The sequence below is a fragment of the Protopterus annectens genome, chromosome 5.part1 (assembly GCF_019279795.1).
Source record: "Protopterus annectens isolate FY-2018-M chromosome 5.part1, PAN1.0, whole genome shotgun sequence".
In the NCBI taxonomy this organism is placed as follows: Eukaryota; Metazoa; Chordata; order Ceratodontiformes; family Protopteridae; genus Protopterus; species Protopterus annectens.
Window position 1 is genome coordinate 33,628,911 of NC_056736.1, and position 24,060 is coordinate 33,652,970.

Below are 24,060 nucleotides of genomic sequence, written 5' to 3' on the forward strand. Positions count from 1 at the left end.
TTTCCATTTCTCTGAAAAAATTTTTTGGAACGTTTAAGAAGATGGAGTCAAGATGAAAAAGGATTCTAGGCAAAATATTCATTTTAATGATAGCAGATTGTGATAGCAAAGAAAGATTGATGTTTTTCCATCTAGTTAGATCGTTATTTATCTGATCCCAGACTCTATATAGGTTTGCTTTTATTAGTTCTTGGTGAGAGTGTGTGAAATGTATTCCTAGGTATTTAATTGTATATTTGAGAGGAATGTCAGACAGGGGGAAGTAATATTCTAAATGATTTGCAGGGTTTAATGGAAAAATAGATGATTTAGCAGGGTTTAATTTATAATTAGCAGCCTCAGCAAAAAGATTAATAGAATTTCGAATTTTATGAAGATTGGTGTTGGGAAGCTTAAAATAGATGTTTAGGTCATCTGCAAATGCAGAATAATTTATAACAATGTTGAAGACTTTTGGGATATGGTGATAAGTCTTTTGTTTAACCCAGAGCAGGAAAGGTTCCAGATATAAATTGAAAAGATAAGGTGAGAGTGGGCAGCCCTGCCTAGTGCCATTGGTAATTTTAGTAGGGTGTGATAAAGTTTTATTTATATACAGGGAAGTAGAGGCATTGTTATAAAGCATCTTAATACTGTTGATAATCAGATCAGGAAAGTTAAAGAATTTCATGGTTAGGTAAAGGAAGTTTAGATCAACGTTATCAAAGGTTTTGGTAGCATCTAGGGTGAGTGCATAACACGGGTGGTTATCACTTTTTAGAAACAACATTAATGTGTTTAAGGTAAGAGTATTGTCACACAGCTGCCTCTGTTTCATAAATCTCAACTGTTCAGGAGAAATGACTGTAGCTATAACTTTCTGAATTCTATTAGCAAAAATGGTAGATAAGGTTTTGATGTCCACTTTAATGAGGGCGATGGGCCTATAGCAGAGAGGGTTGGACTTGTCAGAGTTTGGTTTTGGGATGAATATTGTTTTCGAATTGTTCATATACTTATCAGTAATCCCTTTTGAGATGATATAAGTATAGCAAGGAGAGTTTTAGAAAGGTGACAACTAAAAGTTTTATAAAATTCTCCTGTAAAGCCATCAGGACCTGGCGCCTTATTTGGATTAAGCTTTTTAATAGCTAGCATTATTTCATTCAGTGTTATGGGGCTGTTTAGAAGGGTGTTTTGCGCGAAGGATAATTTTGGAACAGACAGCTCATTTAGGAATTGTTTGTGCATTTCATTTGGGGTCTAGTTTTGGGGATTATAGATTTCAGTGAAGATATTTACAAAAGAGTTAACAATATCTTCATTACTGTATAAGTTTTTTCCTTTGTATTTTATTTCATTAATATAGTTTGGTCCCTCTTTGATGTTTATGAGTCCAGCTAGTGTTCTGGAGAGGGTTTGGGCCCATTCCGAATATCTGTGAAGGAGTTTGAGTTCTACCATGGATTGATTTTGTAAGTGAAATGATTACAATTTTTTTTGTATCCCATGTAATTTCTTTTCCAGTTCAGGAGAAAAATCATTTTGTAGCTGTGCATCAGTCATCTTTTGCTCATTGTTGAGGTTATTGATGTACAATGTCTCTTTTTTTATATAATAAGATGATTTTTGTATGAGTATTCCTCTGATGACCGCTTTGGCCGTAGCCCATTGGATATCTAAGGGGATGGTGGATAAACAAGATTCTGCATCAGATTGTTTCAGATAATTATTAATTTCCTGCAGAACATCTTCTTTTTTAAGAATGTTACTGTTTAGTGACCAAGTGGGACTACTACCATTGCGATTCAGGTGGTGAATGGGATTGATACAAAGGGAGACATTTGAGTGGTCGGATATACATCTAGCCTCAAGGGCAAAGTTTGTAATTTTGTTTGAAAAGATATCAGAGACCAAAAAATAATAAATTCTGGACCAGACTATATGTGAAGCCAAATAAAACATGAACTTATTTAGCTCTCTGTCATGGTCAAATATTATAAAAGGGTCAACTAAGTTGAAGCTATTTATCAAATCCTGAATAGATGCAGTTACTTGTGAGGGCTGTATCCTGTTTTTATTTGAACTATCATTCAAGGGGTCCATGAGTGCATTCCAGTCACCACCAATAATGAAAAGATGATTAGGAAATTGAAGTAGTAGATTATGTATTTCATAGAAGAATAAGTGCTGGTTTGTACAAGGGCTATATAGGTTTAAGAAAAGTAAAGGGGATTTTACCTGAGGGTATGAGCAGGAAAATAAACACCATCTACCATTCGGGTCAAATTTAGTATTTAGCACTTCACCAGGAAAGGATTTTTTTATTATTATTACAGTGCCTTTTGATACAAGACTATTCCCTGCTGATATTACAAGTTTAATCCAATTTCTTTTTTTAATATTATCCCATTGAACATTTGTCATAAGGGTCTCCTGTAAAAAGACGATGTTGGATTTATCCTGAAAAATCAGGTGCATAGCTAGTTTCTTTTTATTGATTCCTTGAAGCCCATTTACATTCCAGGAATTCACACTAATCATCATAATTAGATTCAAAACATAGATATATGCTAGGATAAACTAAGAAAAAAGCCCTAGCAGGGACGATGCAATTAATAAACACATTTTTTATATATGACAGAAAGTGTAATGTGGTAGTAAATCATATTCTGGCATCCATGCTCCTTACCATAAACCCTGTGCCTAACTACCTGTCTCCCTGAGTCATTTTTGAAAAAGTTTTAGATAGATACAAGTTATCTGTTTTTAAATATTTTCCCTTATGAAGAAAAATACAAGAACAGAGCAGGGAGACATATAAACCAACATCAATAGTCCAAGTGCCAACAAACATTGGACAACTACACCATCATGCCACTCCCAAAAATGTTAAGGGATATTGAAAAACATATGTACATAGAATGGACAGTTAAAGGCAAAGTGACGTTTGAGTTAGGAGTTAAAGGAGATAAAACAATACCACCATAAGAACATACTACATACACCATTTTTTTTTTAGATTATTGACCTCGAAAATTTCCATTCAAATAGGTAAGTGAGGTTTGAGTAATATAGATATTAAAAGTTACTAAGCAATTGAAACCAACACAATTTATAACCAGAGCTATTAATAACCATTACAGCAGATAGTAACGCAGGTTCTATTTATAACTGGCATAGCAGTAAGTACCATCATAACCTAATACTATGTTTTGGTCTCCTGTCTGGAGAAGGGACAGTCAACTTAGATAAGCTCTAACTGAGCATACTGCTCTAAAGGGAGATTAATGAAGGGGGTAATTATAACAAGAAAAAATTACAGGTTAAATATATACGCCAACAAACAGAATAGCTCTGAGTAATGTAAATACATTTTTTACCTATCTAGATATCTAGCTGGGTTTACTAAATATGCATTACACTCAAAATTACATAACAATAGGATTAAAGAAGGAAAGACAGAAATGAGCATTAATTGACAACCTAAGCAGATAATTGGATTTTCACTAAATGCAGTTCACAATAAACTACATAACTCACATATCATCACTAACCAATAAAAAACACAGTTTAGCCAGCCTTTTTAGCACGCAAGCAAGCTTTAGCAAGCCGGCTAATTAAACCAAGCACACGCATACAGCATATCAAGCTCACTAGCTCTGTAGATCCACCTTCATTGAGAGAAAGAACAAGCCATCCATATCCCGCACTTTCAGTATAGAATTAAAACATCATGATTCATGAATCGTGATTGAATCATGGTGAAAGTAGTCAAAAATGCTGATTTGTGTTACCATGCAACAACAGATAAATTTCAAACTTGAAGACATATTTTCAGTAAAGGTAGCACAGCTGTGAAGCAGACTAATGGATTACTGAACAGGCAATTGTCTTAAGCTGTCTTTAAATAACATTTGACAATTGCATAGGCTTTTTATTTTTACTCACAGAGTCTGAGTTTGTATCACAAACACTTTTACAATGAGCACTTAAACACACACCTAAATACTAAATAGAAAACTAAATGTGAAGACATAAAATATTGTTTTTGAAAAACTGAAAGGTACAGAAAAGCATGTCTGAAGTATGGCATTGTAGTTTTGCAACATGACCAGCAGATGGCAGCTACTATACAGTTTGATATGAAAGACTTGTGACAAAGTGATGTATTTGTATTGCTAGAAAAAAACTATATTGCAATAAATTCATTACTTAAACATAAGATTAGGCTGCTGAATTACCCTGATCAGAGTCCTTTATAGTCCATTTAAATTACCCCCATCCTGAAGTGTCCAGAAAGTGTTGTTTTAGATCCATTTCTTCTTCCCTAAGCTCTAATTCATGATATTAGCATTCCCAGAAATGCACTGTTTCTTCTTCTTCTGTTGAAAATCTCCGACCTCGTGATGTCATTGGCTGATGTTCCTATTGCATTCTGGGTAATGGGATGTGGAAACGGCCCTGGGAGCTTAGGGAACCCTTGTGGAGCTCTAAATAAGGCCTCAACAGGCCACAGGAAGCCTTGTGCACTGATACAAACGGGCCATCATATTGCTGAAGAGCTAGAAAGGAAAATAAAAACAAAAAAAAAGCCAGGACATCCAGATGATGGTAAAAATAAGCTGGGAAGATGACAGGGTAAGTTAGAATCAGTTAGCAGTGTTAGAAAGCCAGCAGAGATAGGTTTTTGTAGGTGTATTCATCTTGGTTATACTATTTGTTAGTCTTAACAGTAATTCATAGCTTTTAAGCATATCCTGTATTATCTTGATTATATTATTTTACTAGCTTTAACAGTATAGCTAGTTAAGCAGGTAGTTCCTTGAAAGCTTGCGTAAAAACTTTTTTTGCTTCATCTGCAGAGTGTATTAGGAACTTCTGATACCCATAGCTGAAGGAGAGGATGACTGGGTATTTCATCTGGAAGCGTAATTTTTTTTGATTAACAAAGCACAAAAAGGAGCTAGAGCTTGTCTTTGAGCCTTAATGGGTTGGGGTAAATCCTGTGCTATTGTAATCCTGTGACCTCTCCATGAAATGTTACTTTTCTTTTTTGCAGCCATGAGGAGTGTGGTAACATGTGCAGCATTTAGTAGCCTTACATAAATCTGCCTAGGGACACCCTCATCTTGTGATCTTCATAATGCTCTATGAGCTCTTTCAATAATGATTTCTTTAGCTAAGATTTTATTTTCAGTAATGTGTTCAAAAATCTCAGTTAGTATGACTGGTAGTTGTAATTGGTCAAACTTTTCTGGAATGCCACATATTAGAATGTTGTTTCTCCTACTGCGTGCTTCTAAGTCTATTATTTTTTGCTGTAAGTCACTAATAATTTTGTCATTTGTATTTACCTTGGTTTGTAAATCTTGTATTTTCTTTGAATTCTCCTCAGTTTTCTTGTCCATAAGATTAATTCTGGATGTAATTTGGTCTAGATTAAAACCAAATGAATTTAATTTGTCTGAGAATAATTTGAAATCTTCATGGAAGGGCTGTAATGCTGTTTCAAGGTCATCTAGTGAGAGAACAGACTCATCTTTAGATTTAGCAGTTCCTTTATTTGAATCCTGTGTTGATTTATTTATTCTCTGCCTCTTAGCTGTTACATCCTTTTCAGGTGACATTAGAGAAGATAGTTTGGTTTTAGAAGTTATAGCATCCATGGATTCATGTTGGTTAGCCATCACTGGGTTAATTAAAGTGTAGGTTTAGGCCACAAGGGAGTAACTTAAAGAATTCTCCTTTAACTTTTCTTGTTTTGAACTCAGAACTCAGTCCTTCAGAGAAAATGATGCCACCATGCGGTTGCGGCCTTCAGCCAGTCACTAGAGGTAAGCCCTTGCAGAAAAATGACAAAATTTTACTTTTTAGACCAAAATGTTGCTATAGGTCTTTTCCATGAAGTGTGGTTTAGAAGAAATACTCCTTTCCTGTTCAATTCAGTGCCAGATGCAGGTTTTTTTTTGAGCGGATAGTTTTAGTTGATACAGGAGCAGCAGAAAGTGTGTGTTCAGTACTCGTCGGCCATCTTGAAAATGACAAAATGCCTTTTTTGACAATTGCTGTTTGACCATGTGCAATATGCACACATGAAGGTAAACTGGTACTGACATTACCTCACCCTCAACTTTTCACAGGTCCGTCAGGTATTGGCCAAGGCCGTGGTCCTCCTCCTGGTAAGCATAACACTGTTTTGTTAAGGAACATTTATATTCTATTAAAGTTAAGGGTCAGAATAATGTCTTTATTAAGAATACTTTCATGTGTAAACAGAGTGCACTGGTTTTATTCCCCTGTCTGGAATAGGTGCCTAATGATCTTAGAGGGGTTAATCACAGGAGTGTAGTTGAACAAAATGAAACACTTTGGCAGTGACAGTTGCAGATAAGCCTCCTGATTTAAATGAGGCAATTACTCTAAATTGCCTTTTAAAAAAACAAAGGTTGAAAGGAAAATAAATTAGGCAGTGAAATGTATCTTTCAATATACTTGTTAATATAGGTGTACTGTGTTTTTATTTGCTGTTTTATCAAGTATAGTTTCCTATTGAGTAATTAAATGGTAAATTTAACTGGTCGAGTTTTATTTGATTTACTTGAAGTGATTTTTATAAAGGTCTTGAATTGAGTGTGTATTTTGTTCTGAGGTAGTCTTTTTTGGATGAAAGCGGAGAAGGCAAATGATTGACTGCTAATCCAGTTGTCGGTCTTTGTTGTTATGAGTATTGATGCATATCTCATACACAAAAGTGCAGGTATTCATGTACTGCTTTTTTCTTTCTTATCACAGGTAACCGGGGGAGGGGGGTGGTATCTGTCAACTACACAACCTGATGTCATTGTCACTGCACACAGTCTGTATGCCCACACATACCCAGTTCCTGGAAGCCACAGATATTGGACAGTCAAAGGGCGGAGACATTGAACAGAAAAGTATGGCAACTATGGCTCCAGTGAGAGTAGACACTGGCCATAGACAGACAGCTGGTGAGGTCCCACAATGGTGGATTAGCAGGAGTGCTTGTAAGACACCTTTTACCTGTCCACCACCTGTTGCAGGTGTGACAAACCGGGTCACTCTGGTACATATTTCAGGCCACCATGGAGGCACAGGCACATTCTGAATGGAACACCAGATGTATGCTTAGGGTTATGAATGCAGCACAGTCTGACATCTGTGACTGCCTCCACCCCATTGGGGACACACTGGATCAGTTGACTGTTGCACTGGACAGAAGGTGGGTTGAGACAATGTCTGTCTTGGACTGTACATTGTCTGTGCTGGAACATGTGGTTGGAGTTGAGTGTCAGACTCGTGAATGTAGGTCCGCAACCCCATCTTCTCAGAATCCACATGGCCGTACAGAATCACGCTCCAGTAGTTGCAGTACATCCAGTGCTACAGAGGCGAGTGCACTGTCCACACCACTATGTGGCAGGCCATAGTCTCTATAGTCCTGGGTGTTCCTGTGGGAGACACATTCCCAGCAGACAGCAATCACCATCAGGTACCAGCACCACTTCTGACCTTGGGCATAGAGGTGCCAGTGCATCTCCTGGAAGAGCCAGTTCCCATGTTCATGGCTGGAGACAGTGAACTATCAACTCTAAATTATATGGTCAAAAGCTGTCCAACACACGCACATGTAGGGCTAGCACTGAGCTTGACTGTATACATGCACACACACACCACTGTCAAATGCAGGTCACTTACAGACACACACACACGGCACTTTTCCATGATAAATCTTACCTGCTTCCCAGACTCATACACATGCTGTCAACATTTTGAATCAGCCTAGGCTTCATGCACCCCCACACAACACCCTGTGTAAGTGATGATACCTGTGCCACATCCCTGTCATCCTCAACATCGATGCAGGGAAATGAAGCTATGTATCTGATGCACAGGGTGACTATATTAGTTTTAACACATGGGATGTCTGCCGAACCAAATGACTCAAATGAAAACAACAGGTCCAGTCACATGAAGCAGTCAATGAAGGTAGCCACTCACGGTATTTATACCAAGTAATACTACAGGATCCACAAGTAGGAAAATAGAAAAGTTCTTTATTGCACAAAAAACACACCGATTTAGCGCTTTCTTTTCCAAACAGGAAATTCATCAGAATCTATTACATCACTTCCCTACTTGTTTAAATAGTTAGCCTCTGTTTTTCATTAGATAAACACCCAAATGCTTTGAATTTAAAATTCACATGAATTCCATTTACATATTCCATATACACAATATAATAAATAAAATTTCTATAGAAAACTGCTATACAAATGCTGTATTCCTTAAACATATCTATTATTTACACCTAAATGTCAAAAAAATGTATGTATAAATACATAAATAAATTACACTTTGTATTTAATGAAAATATACTGCCTCCTATCTACCTCTTTCATATTGCAACATTATTTATTCAAAGCTACTTCATATTGCCACGTGGTTGTGCAAAACTAGAAAATGTTCTTAAAATAATAATGTTCTTAAAATAATAATATTTTCATTAAATACAAAGTGTCATTTATTTATGTATTTATACATACATTTTTTGACATTTAGGTGTAAATAATAGATATGTTTAAGGAATACAGCATTTTTATAGCAGTTTTATATAGAAATTGTCTTTATTATATTGTGTATATGGAATATGTAAATGGAATTCATGTGAATTTTAAATTCAAAGCATTTGGGTGTTTATCCAATGAAAAACAGAGGCTAACTATTTAAACAAGTAGGGAAGTGATGTAATAGATTCTGATGAAGTTTCCTGTTTGGAAAAGAAAGCGCTAAATCGGTGTGTTTTTTGTGCAATAAAGAACTTTTCTATTTTCCTACTTGTGGATCCTGTCGTATTACTTGGTATACATTCTGTGAGTAGCTACCTTCATTGACGACTATATTAGTTAACATGTACTTGTGTAATGCAGTGTTGTTTTGCCATGTCACATTTAGTGGTTAACTACAGATACTGTATGCTAGCATTTGTCATGTGTATGCCACATGCTTTTGTGAATCTTATGTTGTATGATGTTGTAGTGGCTGTATAGTTGCACAATGACAGGTGGGTCTCGGACCTGTTTCTGTTTCAGGAGTCTGTTGGGATAATACACAGTGGAAATGAAGCAGCACAGGACGGCATGTCAGCACAGCACAAATATGTCTTCAGCAAGGTACAGCACTATAAGTGCATGGCTCCATAGGTTCATATGTGTATAACAGGCTAACAAGAACAATGGTGGCATTCAGCTTACTCTTGCATCCCTAATCTGTGAACAGGTCTGCTTCCCTTGAAATTTTTCACCAGAGTTTTGCAAACACACACACCTACAAGCTGTCCTGATGGAGATGGCCCAGCTACAAATATCCTGTGTCCGGTACAGACAGTTGTCCAACATTAGTTATGAATGGCGTGTTCTGCATCCCATTTTGTAACCTGCACATGCTGTGTCACAGTAGATGTGTGCTTCACATGCATGGGGGGGCTGTTTCACGTAGGGTGTACTGTCTGTGTTACATACCTGTCTCTCCAGCATGTAGTATATATACCACAGTGATGTTGTAGGCATGTAGAACATGTGAGACATGTGTTAGTCCTGTTGTGGATACATGGGAGGTACACAGTGGGATCCAACACTTCTCTGTATGGAGCCATACATATCTCTTCCAAAACATTTAGGAGACAGACTACACATGTACAGTCATGACACGGACTCCTTAGGACAGGTTATCTACACTGTGTATTTGGTGTACCATGGGACCTGTGTGGCTGCTACAGGTGTATGCTATGGCTGTGTAGTGACATAAGGGTGACATTATACACAATGATAGGTGTAATGACTGCCACAGTCTGTATAGCAGTCACAGTCTGGGATGTACATCCCAAACCTGTCAGTATAGGTTGTATAACACTGAATGCATCCCCACATCTTACTGACCAGTGACAGTCAAAGGCTACATTACTATCTGTGTCCATAACCCCATGTGTAATGACTCAACTGTGTGCAGTGTGCAGACACTAAAATAATTTGTAGAGTGGATGATTTCCCACAGGATAGTACTGTGCAGTCATTGGCAGTTAGTCTTTGTCAATGGCTCAACTGACTGTGTCTTACACCATCCTGGATAACTGTTGTTTCTGTGTAGGATTCTGTGACAGCTCCCAATATATAATCACCCACTAATGTACTCATTCAGAGGTCACTGACAGTAGCTGTGACTGCAGATAAGGAATAGGTAGATGGGGTATGCCAATAATGGAGGATGGTGAACTACACTGGTCATTGTGGTATAAGTCTCCCAATGCTATCTTCCCAGAGTATGACTGTCAGACACTTGCCTATCCACCAGCTGACATAACACTCTGTGCATTACGTACACAGTTTCCAGCAAGGCTTGCTGTCCTAATATTGTTATACACCTTGTCAGGCCATGGTTGGTGTAGTAAGACATATGTCCGATATCCATTGCATAGTGTAACAGTCAATGGGCTTCTCTGGTTAGAGTCGATAGACATGATCTGGCTTTGAGCAAAAGTAACAGTGTTTGGTCCAATGTCAGTAGGTGTACAACAGTGTAAGTGCTTGTATCCATGCTAACTCCTGTCGTGGCATTTCAGGTGACATGACTCAAAGATATGGGAACACTGCTTGGCACTACATGATAGTTGTCCTCCGTGCAAGTAAGTATTGCAGTTGCTTCCAGCCTGTTGCAAGAAGAAAGTCATGCAACGTGTCTGTACAGAGCACAGACAAACACATTAGGAAGTGTAATATGTACATGCGTAGTTGTGCTGTGGCTCACTTGCCCAAAGGATGGCCCAGGTCCTTATCTACAATGCCCAGCAGCAGTGTTGTGACATCTCCACATGGGGAATCAATGTAGTGCATCATGTGCTTACCAATATGTGTGACCCATACAGACCCTCCGATGTGAGGTCCTCCCTGGTGTGATCTGACCACAGATCAATCTCCTTAACCCTACCAAAACATACCTCCCCTTGCAGACAATACAGACATATATGTCAAGACAACCATGTATTACCTCCTGTGGGATGATTGACATAGTGTGACTGCACCTCCCCCTTCAGATAGGAAAAGCAAGTATGCAGAGCTCTACACCCATGCATTATGTTAGCAGCATTACAACTGCATGAACTTCGCTGTATGTGACAGGAGAGACACAGACTCATCATGGCACAGTAAACCTGACTGGTGGTCAATTGCCATTACCAGGCAGTACAATAACAGGTGGACAGTGTTGTGTGACAGTTGGTGTGAGGGTACTACACCCTAACATGGAGGCACTACTTCCTCAGTTAAAAGAAGCACATAGTGTTGGGCTGATATTGTGTAGACACAGTAAGTGACAAAAGTATCCAACTTCACAAAGCAGAACCATAACGCACAGAGTAGTCACATGTGTGACCTCAAAGGACATGTCCAGATTGTCGTTGACCTCATATGTCACGATGCCACATATGATGGGTCCATACTCACACCTAACCTGTACACTCACACTGTCTGTGTCACCTGCACTCCCTTGTCCCCACAACATGTAACACTTGACATTCCTACAACCTGTCACATAACTTGAATATATACAGAGCAGTTCATAACTGTCTTCTCATTGAAAGTTACAAAGTATGTATTGCACATGCTAACACTCCAGGCTGCATCCCACATGTGATCTGCAAGGATTATTAAAACCATTGGGAAACCCTTGCAATCATACCAACACTACTGGCTGTACACCCGTTGAATGGACAACAGCAACTGTTTTACCCTTGCACAGAGCTGGTGCATCCACTGACCAACATAACTATACATCGCTTTGTCTGAGTATCCATATCTATATGCCCGCATGGGCAATCATCCTAGAGCTGATCAGCACACATATATGTGTTCTATACACAATTGACTGTTCACAGTTTGGATGTGTGACAGGGAGAGCATGACTATTACACATGGTGGATATTTCTGAGGCAGTCTCCATGGACTTGGGTAAGGGTACATCAGGGCATACAACCCCCTAGAATGCGCCAAGCTATCTGACTATTCCCCCTGCTCAGGCAAAATTTAAAAGCACCCACTTAGGCATCCATGATACTATCATTATAGGGGTCACTGAGTAGCTCATTGCTGGCACACATGTGCAACATGGGGACACCTGCCTCCAGTAGCTGATCTGTAAGCAGCAGTACTCAACAGGATTCAGTCCTGGTTCCTCTGCTGCTTGGAATCAATTCAACCACAATACATGTGACTACTGACTGAGTGTGGCTAACAATGTTGGCTGATGCCTGCAAATTGTGAGCGCTCATAGAATCTCTGTGGTATGTCACTGCCCTGCAAGAGGGTATTGCGAACACATGCCTGTTGCCATACTAGTGGCCATAAACTCCATGTAAATATACTGTATATGTAATATCAGTTCCATCAGTTAGACCTATGTAGCTGGTAAGTAACACATCCATCACAACATGTTATGTACATACTCAGAGGTGAACAAACCGGGCACATAGACCTGGCCACACATGCTTACACCTAATGTTCCTCAAGTCACCATGTCTCTACAGTGGTGACATATGCATAACCTCCAAGTACTCTTCCTTCAGCATGCCAATATCTGAGGGCAATGGCCATTTGGTAATGTACCTTTCCAAGCATTACTGACAATTGCACACAACAGTATAGTCCTTCACAAGTACACTTCATGCCTTCAGGATGTGTTCAATGCGGATCATCTGCAATGAGTGTCATTGTCACCTGTGGAATATTGAGTACTCAGAGGTGATCTATGCCTTGCATACAGGGCAATATGTGACCCTGCTTGATTGCATATGCTGCCTATCTGTAGGAGGCATACTTAATGGATACTCACAGTAAGGACATTAACCTCATATGTGAAGTTAGTACTGCAAGTTTGTGGGAGAGATTTGTCTAGCAGACTTAAACACACCCTTGAAACAGAACTTTGCCTAATGGCACACAGAACACATCATTGCACCTTAGCACATGACATCTGTTTGATTGGCTGGCTGACTGTCAGTCTCAACACAGGGTGTCTGCCTATGTCCCTCTTAGACTGGGGCAATATGTGCTGATCCTGTAACTATAGGTATAAAGACATCTATGATTGTGAGGACTGTATGGTCATTAGCTAGTGAAGTTATGAACCTATGAACCTATGAAGTTCAAATGTCCTATGGTTCCATAACATGATGTAAAATGCTCTAACAGGCTCACGCACAAACATGGCTACATTGAGGCTACCACCACTTCCAATCACTGTGTACAGGACACTCCAAGGCACACACATATTGCAAGTTGGCTGTATATAGATGACAATACTTACTTATGTAATGGTACACACTATTACCTGGTACCTATTAACATAGTTCTCTGCCTACATGGAGGGGAATATGCAGACACAATTACCCCTTTATGCTATTCAGTAACTCCACCTCATTTGCATAGGGATCCATGCTCACAGCCTGAAAACTACATGCTTCAAAGCCCTACCACATTAGCAACAGCACCAATGCACCATTTCAGACACTCCATGCAGGGTCCTGTAATACATCTCTGTCACATAATATTAATTTTTTTTTTCCAATTGTTTTTTTTTGTAATTTCTTTTTTTTTATAAAGCTTGTCTGTGCAGTGCGGAGAGTCAAAAAAACATGCCCAGATTATTTAAAAAAAAATAATGTAACTTATTTCCTTTCATTTTTCTGACATATGGAAGATAGTTTTGCTCATATCTGTACATGGTATGCCATTTCTGTCCATCTACCTACATTTTTACAGCCCCTTTTCTCTGTCTACATTCCTGTACACGGAATTTTTCTCTGTACATTACAGACACTGACACAGGGTCTGCGGAGCTGCCTATCTGCTTGCTGGATCACTCTACCTTTCTCATTTGCATGAGATTCACCTGCTTATGAGGTGATTTGCATGCCATGGAAGTTTCCATATTGGCGTGCTCATGTTCGCTGCTCAGCAGCTCTTAGTGAATTTAAAAATGTTCATGGCCATGTTAGCAGCTCAGTGCAATGTCTACAGGGGAAAAATGTGTTGGCTTTATTAACCCCCCCCCAGTTGTATTTATGGACATCATGGACAGAAGATCTATACTTCATCTTCGCAAGTCAAAAGTGTCCTTGGTAATAAATGGATATTTTGGAGGATGATTACAAATTTGGAACATACTGATTTCCATAGAATATGCAGCCTGAGGACATGTGACCTCCATAAAACTAGTCTATATCTCTCATTCAGAGCCTGGTAAAAAGGTAGTTTAAATACCTTCTGCAATCTAAACAATGGGTCAGCTGAAAAAAGTGCTTCCTCACCAGTGTAACCTGATTACCTTGACTGTTCACTCCTGCTAATGGCAAATCCCTGTACAGATCCCAACTAAGTTGTTTGGGTGGCTTGGTAGGTGTCATATCTTTCTGTGGAAATAATTTCTCCAACAAAACAGCACTTTGCAGGTAACATGAATATATAAATTATCATCAATATAATACTAGCACCTAAACACCTATTTATTGGCATGTTTTAGAGGTAGCATTTACACTATGAACAATGAATGAGCTGTCACAAAACACTGAAAAACTTCATAGTCTAGTAGGAGTCTGGAAGAACAGGCAAAAACTACTGGCAATACTTCAACATGTAAGATACAAACCAGGCAAAGATGATAGAAATAATTTCATATTACCTATACAGTTGCTCAAATAAGACTTTGCAAACCACTGGGTCAAATGGAGCTAACAGATCATGAATGAAGACAGACTATAATCACCGATTCCTGATTACTAATGGAACTTTAGTTATCCTATCTAATAATATCTCATTGTTATGCTAGACCAGATTATAGAATGGCTTTGAGTAAAGAAAATATAGCAGGTTAGATAACTACACAGCTGGACTTAAGCTATCTTCTTAATGACCTTAGCAAACATAAGAAGTTTTAGGACTGTGCAGTAGTTTTACAGAGTCCTAAGATTAAGAGAAGACTTAATAAGTATAGCAGTAGTGAGATCCACTTCTAAAATATTACGAAGGGAAGTGATTTCCATGAAGACAAAAACATTTCTGAAATAATTATCTTTAAGGAGTCCAGACAGAGGGCAAAAGAATGGTATACCAAGTTCCTGCATAACTGAAAGCAGCTTCATGTTTTTTTTTGTTAGTTACACAGCTGAAACAACCTCACTGCCTATTTGCAGTTATAATGTTATCATAAGTAGAAATGATGCAGACATGCAAAGGTGGGGTTGTGCTTCAGTAAAGCTTACCATTTATTTTCTTAGGTGAAGGCCTCGCCTTCCAGTTGTGTAGACACTTGCACCTTTTTCTGAGTGTGTCATGTTGATTTAGCAGTAATTTTTTGGCCAAGGTATTTCTTTAAATACATTTCTTGATACCTTAATGGTTCAAATAGTATTTATTTAACTCTGCAAATAGAATAATATCTAGTTGCAAAACCATTGTGTAAGGTACACTGATACCTTAATGCACTTGTAGTAAAATCATTGTATAAGGTAATTAAGTAGAAGTTCGCCCACAGTTCAGTTAGAAGAAGCAGGTGAAAAGGATAGCAAAATCACAGTATGACATATGCAAATTGTATTAGGAATGCAGTACTAATAGTAACTAGAAGTGAAAAGGAAGTATTTAAAACAATAAAATTCAAGAGCAGCACAGCACTATATTAAATATCAAAGTCAGTGAAACAGCAGGGGTGGATACCTCTCAGTGATCCATCAAGAACAGGCTAGCTATGATGCTACAGAATATGTATTGATGAGATAGTAGGCACAGCTACCACACAGTATTTTTGTCAATATAACAATAGTATGGGTGATGCAAATAATGAAGCGATAATTTGTAAGAAAATTTTGAAATACATTTACCCTGGTTAGGAAATAACAGATACAACTAGATGTGGACAAATACAGTTACACTGTAGAGACAATAACAGAAACAATAAAACAATACAGCAAAAAATGCAAAGTATCTGTTCTCTCACAACAATCACTGGGTATAGTACATGTCTAGTATATAGATACTGCAGCAGCGGTGCACAACCAATGGCTACAGTAGGTCTGTTAGAACCTCCTTCATTAACCAGGAAAGGTTAAGTGGAAGCCAAAATAATTCTATGGAATGTCAGTCACAGAATTACAGAACACTAAAAGCAAAAAAAGGAAACAAACCACTTGATACTATGTAGTGTTCACCACCCACCATGGTACATTACACAGCTCAGCTTAATGTCACTTGTTTTCAGCCTTTGTTTACACTTTATTGTGTATTCAATGTAACAAACAGTAGCAGATCAGCTCAGCTAAAACAGCTCAGAAAAATACAGCATACTACAAAAGAACATGTAACTCCGCTAAGAAGTATCCAACAGTCTAGCACTCAGAAGAGCCATTTTACCCTACTTCCACTACAATTATCTTCTTGATTTCTAGAAGAAAGATTATCAACAGTGTTTAAATCTGTGCAAACACTGTCAAGAGTAGTAGCACATCACTTATCCTTGGAATTATCAACCTAGATTTGCAGCCAGTCCTGTGGCTCAAAGTCACAAACATGAGAACAGCTCAACTTAGAGCAACATATAAAAACACAGTAAAGCACAAAACAGCATACTGGAAGATCAAAACTATCCCTGCAAAGTGGTTTCTACCAGTTATCAGTTACTCAGTGAAAAAAAAGCAGTTTACTTTTCTCTTACCACAAGCCTAGAAAAGCTCCAAATTAGTGTTTACATCAGCACAAGTACTCTTAAAACACAGTAGAAACAGATTTATTTTTATTTACATTTGTTTACCAGGAAAGACCGACTGGACGCAAGTCCTTTTTCAGTGGATGTCCGGGGAGAAAAGCTCCACATCATGTACATGATAAATAGAGATACAAAGTTGTAGCAATAGTAAACAACGTTACTGGTTGTTGGCTTTAATACAATAACAAGATATTGATTATCAACAGTATATACAGTAAATGTTGCAAGTTAAGATAGTGCCCCGGATTCACAAAAGTTTGCACGGAGTGCAAGATGAGTGTAGGAGCTCACGCTGGCAATATGTCTGCCGTGCGATCCAGGAACAGCCGGCAGGGGTGTGCACGAGAGCTGCTAAAGCTAGTCTTGCACGGACAGCGTACTGGTATGCAAATTACCTAATTTGCTGGTGAAAGTCATGCAAATGAGGAAAGTTTGTGATCCAGCAAATACAAACTGTCCGTGGAAGATTAGTGTTACCTGCAGAAATGTACTCCGTTGGTAACAGAGTACATTTCTGCAAATAGCTAAACGGAGCTATGACAGCTCCAAATAAAGGATGCATACAGTTGAGGAAGCATGCCAATGCCCAAATATAAGGCCATTAGCACTGCAAAATGTTTAAAAACATAAAAATGTAACTTTTTTTCCAACAATCTCGATGTTAAAGCACAGTGCAGCACCATGCAAACGTACTGTGCTTTAAAAAACAAGAAAATCATTTAAATTAAGCCAAAAATAGGCATTTTCACTAAAAAGCTTATTCTGCCATACAGGTGAATGGCAGGCTGAAGACAACATGGCTACTGACTAGTGGTTGCTAAGGTGGGGGGGGGAGCTCAGTGTGAGAGATGTAACCATCCATTACTAGGCAATCCTATGCAAATGAGGATAAGGATAGTGAATCCCAAATTTCCCCAGCATGTGAGGCATGTCCCAAGAGTGTAAGATTAGGAGTAGGTAAGTAGAAGACTAGAATATAGGTGACATCATGAGGGAGTGTGTCAGACAGGCTGTAAGCTAATTGGAGCACAGTGGCTCGTGTTTGCCCTGAGTTGCTTAGGATTGCAAAGAGACATGTCTACAGTTGTCCTATTTGAAAACCTCAAACCCAAGGTGCACACTGTTAAAAGATTGGAAACTCCTTGCAAACATGCACACAGTGTGTGCGTGTGCACAAGTGTGCATGCATTTGAGCTCATTTGCGCAGTGCTGCCCCGGGTGGAAACAGAAAGGCAAAAGGAAGGAAAATAAGTAGTAGGAAGTTAACCAAGGAGAACTAGCAGAGCTGCCAGGTGAAATATATCAGAATCAGCCAATTACACAGGTAGCAGACTAGCCCAGCCCAGCCCACCACTTTAAACTCTGCAAACACCATTCCCCCCTGTTTTTTCTCAAGAACTCTGCAACACTGCAGTATACAAAGAGGGAAAGCTTAAAAAGCTTAAGTCAGACAAAATGTTAGGGGCTGCTCTTGCTATCATAAATCAACATGTGCAAGGTGCTGAGGGTGGTGATGTTGTGAATGCTGCTGAGCAACCCACAGTAAGGCGATGGAGAAGAGTATACAGACCCAGGGTAACCTACCAGCGGCTACATGAGCTGGAGATAGTGGAGTACTATAGGGTGGACAGGGACCTCCTACAGCAATTTGTTGAGCTGTGCCAGCCACGCCTCACACACAAAACCAACAGAGGGGAACCCATCCCAGTGGATACCAAGGTATGTGTTGGCCTAAGAATACTAGCTACAGGTACCTTCCAAAGACAAACTGGTGATATGATGGGGATTTCACAGGCATCAGGATCCAGAGTACTCCACCAGTTCCTGGATGCCATGTCAGCACATGTCGGTGACCACATATATTTCCACAATTCCCATGCAACATGCATCTTTTCCACCAAATAACAGAATACCCTGAGGTAGTGGGTGCAATAGACTGCATGCACATATGCATCAAAGCACCACCCGGTGAGCAGGGTAGGGTCTACATCAACCACAAGGGCTTCCCCTCCATTAACTGCCAGTTCGTGTGTGATGCCCAGGGCATAATAATGAATATGTGTGCTGGATGCCCTGGAAGCTATCACGATTCCCACATTTGACATCTGACTCAGCTGTACCAGTTATTTGCCAATGGGGACATTCCCTATGGTCACCTAGTAGGGGATGCTGGATATGCACTGGAGCCATGGCTGATGACACCCATCAGAAATGCACACACCTGAACAAGAACTCCATAATGAGGCACACGCACAAACAAGAATCATAATTGAGCATGTGCTTGGGATGCTCAAGTCATGGTTCCAGTACCTGGACACATCTGGTGGAGCCTTGCAGTACTCACCAACTACATGTACCCAAATTGTTATGGTATGTGCCATGCTACACAATATGATCCTGCAGAAACAGCTGCAGCAGGAACAGCATGGGGCAGGGCCAAACAGCCCCCCACCATTGCCAAGGCCTGCACAGGCACAGCGTGACTCGGAGGAGGAACAACCTGAGCCTGCCCCAGTAGGCAGAAGGAGGCGTGCCCAGTATGCCCTGGCCTTGGCAAAGAAGCAATGCATAGCACATACACTGACTCAGTAGGAACCCTGGAAATGACACTTCTCTCTGACTCGCACATACAGTAAAAGGGATGCCTAACTTGACACTACCTGTTTTCAAACATGTATAGGGAGTGTACTATGTGCATCCGACATAGGCAGCCCTGCAGCACCACCCCCAGTACTGGCACAGACACAACTTAAGTCACTCACACATACCAGTTGGGGGTCACATACCTAACAGTCACAGCCAGCAGGACAGTTGTAGACATATACAAACACAAACAAATGCTGTATCATGCCCTCTGAAGAGGCATATGGGTAACCTTCCCCCAGGCCAATGAAGACAGATAACAGCATGCCAGGCAGTGTGATGTGGGTTGGGTAGGCTATGAAGTCACAAACTAATGTGCATGTAATTGGAAGCTAAGGTCTGTACTACAGTGGAATGCCTCAAGCCAGTATGATAGGCAACAGTACAGACTGAAATGGAGTACCTGACATAGCAGTGCAGGCCTAGCAAATGTGTATAAGTGTCAGGTGCACCCCTCATCCTATGTACATCCACAGTAATAATCAGGTGTGCCCCCATAGGTAGAAATTTACAAATAATAGCTGTCCCCCCTGTATGTAGAAATGTTGATAAGTCTATGCAAATTGACTCATGGAAGCCCGGCAGGCACAGCGTGCTTCCTGTCGATGTACAACACAAAGGTGAGCCCTGAAGTAAAAATCAACTTGATTTTTCACACACATATAATATATATTCCCCTAGTGGCATGCTCACACACTTAAATAAATATAGCAAATTTCAGTCAACAACATACTGAAAGGTCATACTGGGCATGCTCACACACTTAAACAAACAAAGCAAATGTCAGTCAACAACATGCTGAAAGGTCATACTGGGCATGATCACACACTTAAGCCATGTCTGAGTACAGCAGTGGGCCACACATATCTGGCAGTTGCAGTTCTTACTCCAGACACACATGTCACTATTCACCAATCCTGCTTTGCACACACAGTGATATGAAAACAGACCCATATAATATATTGGACCCCTGTCATAATCAAACTATGTAATACAAGTACTTAAGTTGTTCAAAGAAAGTGAAAATCCAAAGAATCTCCGATCAGTATCATCAAGAAACAATGAGCACTCCTAACATCATCTAAGCCATGTTCTGGCAAAAATATTGCCAAAGAATCCATAGAGAACCATGAAGCTTTCTTTTGCTATGTCATAAATATCAATGTAAACTCATATATGTTCTGAGTCAGGGCAAAGTGTAAATGAATACATGTACATGACTGACATTGCCAACATCTTGTCAGACGGGTTCATACATATTTACCCCCCTCTCACTGACAAAAGGGCCCATTACCATACCTGGAGATTGTGAAAACCCGGAAATCACATATACAATGGTTAAACAGCTCTATCCAAACCTAAAAACATGGCGTCTTTGGGATGACATGGTTTCCCTGGCTGTGTTATATGTGAACTCCAAAACAAACAGACCCTGCACCTGAACAGTCTGTTGAGATTTTCCCTCTGTACAGAATATGAAACTGTTGAATGGGTTACAGCAATGTTTGGCACACTCCACAAGTGTTGGTGCACAACAAACCATGGGAACTATTGTCTTATGAGCGTAATAAGCCTGATCCACAAGGCCATGGAGTCCATCATTATGGAACTCATAAACAGAGCTATTGGGAGCCTACAAACACTGAACCCTACCCATTTTGGTTTGGTCAGGGTCAGATCATGGTCCCTAAACCTGCTGGACAGTTTTCTAGGCAGTTACCCAGGACATACATCAATGAAATGAGCTCCACACGGCCTACATAGACCTTGAAAAGCCCTTTTCCAACATCCCACACACATGTCGTACCCACAAAATCAACAACCTGTGCATAAACACGTATGTCATCTGATGGATTGCCAACTGGGGCACAGATAGATCCCACATGGTAAGAATTGTGGTCTCCCTGTTGGACTGTAAGCTGGTAACAACTGCTGTCCCCCATGGCTCAGTCCTGGGACCACTCCTGTCTGGTGTATTCTTTTCAGAAGTACAGTCAAACACATGAGGGCTATGGTTAGCAACGTTTGTGGATGTCTGCAAAAAGGTTGTCATAATTGATGTTTGGGACAACAGAGACATCCTTAAAAAGGGACTCAGACAGACAGATGTGGTGTCAAAATTATGGCCTCGAGCTACAGTTATACAAATACCACATAGGTGCCAATACCTTAAATATGGAAGTAATAATAACGGATCTATGGACACATGTGGATAGTCATCTCTACTTTCAGAAACACATTCACAAAGTGGTTAGAAAATCATGCCATGTGTCCCCACAAATTGCCAAAGTCTTTACATGTAGGTCAAAGGAGGTTCCCTCTACTCATCAGTCATCAGACCCATCAGTGAGTACCACAACACACTTGCGATGAATCTGACTAGGCAGCTTCAGCAGCTGGAAAGACCACTGAAGTACCTCAACAAGAGGATTACTGGCCTCAAACAGTCACCCCATGCAACAAGACTGAAGTAACTCAATCTGTACTCTGTTGCATACCGTCTACTCAGGCGATCTCTGCCCAACATACAGGTCCATGTCCAATGCAGAACTGATGTACATGCTCTATCTGAAGTAAACCCAAGCTCACTGTGCCACATGCTTTAGGGGTATAATCGTCACAACAATAATTAGAACATGTTGGAGGAATACATTACTAACTCACAGACTTTCCTTGCTTTGGAACAGGCTCACAACCTATATTAAGCTGAGTCCCTCACTGACACTTTTCCTGAGGAGCCTTGATGAGTGTATGTGAAACTGAACTGTCACACCATGGATCACTTCATCAGCTCTACTACACAGAGGCCTAGGGAACTAACCCCATGTGTGGTGATAGCTGCACACTCTGGCCATACTAATATATGCCTTCAGGCAGATAGCCTATTACCTACCTATGTACCTATATATGTAAGTAGAACACAGTATAATAAGCAAAAGATGGATGGAGAGATGTGTGTAAGAGGGTGAGATGACAAGGAGCCATCCAGGACTGTCCCACCCAGCACACATCCCAATGGCACAAAAGACATGAGGTGCACATCTCACCCACTGTGCATAATTGTTAAATAAAATTAAGAATTTAATACACAGGAGGTTCAGATTCAAAAGTTTTCTAGTGTACACCAGGAGGCAAAAAACGTACAAGTACAGAATTTTGTCTAACATGAAACAGGAAGCACACAATTTTATATAGGTTTAACATTCCAGCTGTGCCCACCTTACTGACGTGGTATGTCACAGGGCATCTACATCATTTTAGCTTATAGTCCTCTATTCATTAATACTGCTGATGCTGTATATTTTAAAAAAGTTTTTCTCTGGTTATGATACGGCCTTGCTATCCAGCTGGTCAGACATAATGTCTTTCTGTAAAGTTACTTCTTCAAGGTTTCATATCAGTTCGAATACAATAGCAGATTCAGTCTTTTAATACATCTCTTTGTTCTCTGTTACACTTTCCTACCAGCTGCGTGCTATCTCAGTAACACATATACAAGGCCAAATCATCCCAGCAGGAAAGAGCAGAAGATTTTATTATTTCACACATTTAATTTCCTGACCCAGCAAATCATTTGTGAAAGGCATAAACATTAAAACTTGCTAAGCAAGCATCTGCCAGGTTCAAAGGTCAGTTTGCTTCAAGCCACACTGCAGTTTCAAAACTACTTACATTTACACATGAATTAAAACTCTCTGCTATATGATTAATAGAATAAAATGCATTATATTCTACTTTGCTTTTAAACTAGTATTTCTCATATATTTAAATACGCATTATTGTAACATTTTCCCCCCTATTAATACTTTGTATTCTATTTTGAAGTATGCATAGTGTCATTTTATCTCCTAACCTTTTCCACTTAGGATTTTCAGCTAGGTGAGTCATTCAATCTATACTTCAGAAAAAATGTCATCTGAGATCAATTTTTCAATTTCAATATTTTGGTACAAAGTTTCAGTAACAGATGCATCAATAAAATCTTTGATTAATCTTTTCATGCAGGGAATTCCACAGCAAACACATGCTCCTATTAGGAGTATATCCACATAAATGGCAATTAGAATATTCATTAGGGTGGAACCCCACCCCCCAAATAGATTCTGGAAAAAGTCCATCAGTGGGTTTGGGCCTGGTTCAGTCATGGCTGATACTTGCTGAATTACCTCTAGGGGGTTATTAATTTCATGCCTGTTATCTGGTATGTACGCACAGCATTCTTCTTTGATAAGCACGCACGTACCACCTCTCGCCAGTAAGGTGAAGTCAAGAGCCATTCGGTTTTGTAGCACAGTTCTCATTGCATTCAGTTCATCAGTCACCAGTTCTAGGGCAGAAAAAGTTGCATTACTCATTACTTCGAGAAGTTTCGACAACTTCCTCAGCTCCCAGATCGATTTGACTGCTCCATAGGCTGGGAATATTCCTGCCCAAGATATAACACTGTCACTCAAGTCCATATGAGTTCATTTGCTTTTATCTTTCACTGAATTGTGGTCTTTCCAGCCAGCTTCGATCTTTCCAACTGGATTTACAGGTTTTTCAACTGGACCTTCGGGTTTTCGGGCTGCTTCTCTCATGTTTCGTATCTTACCTAAAGGTAATTCT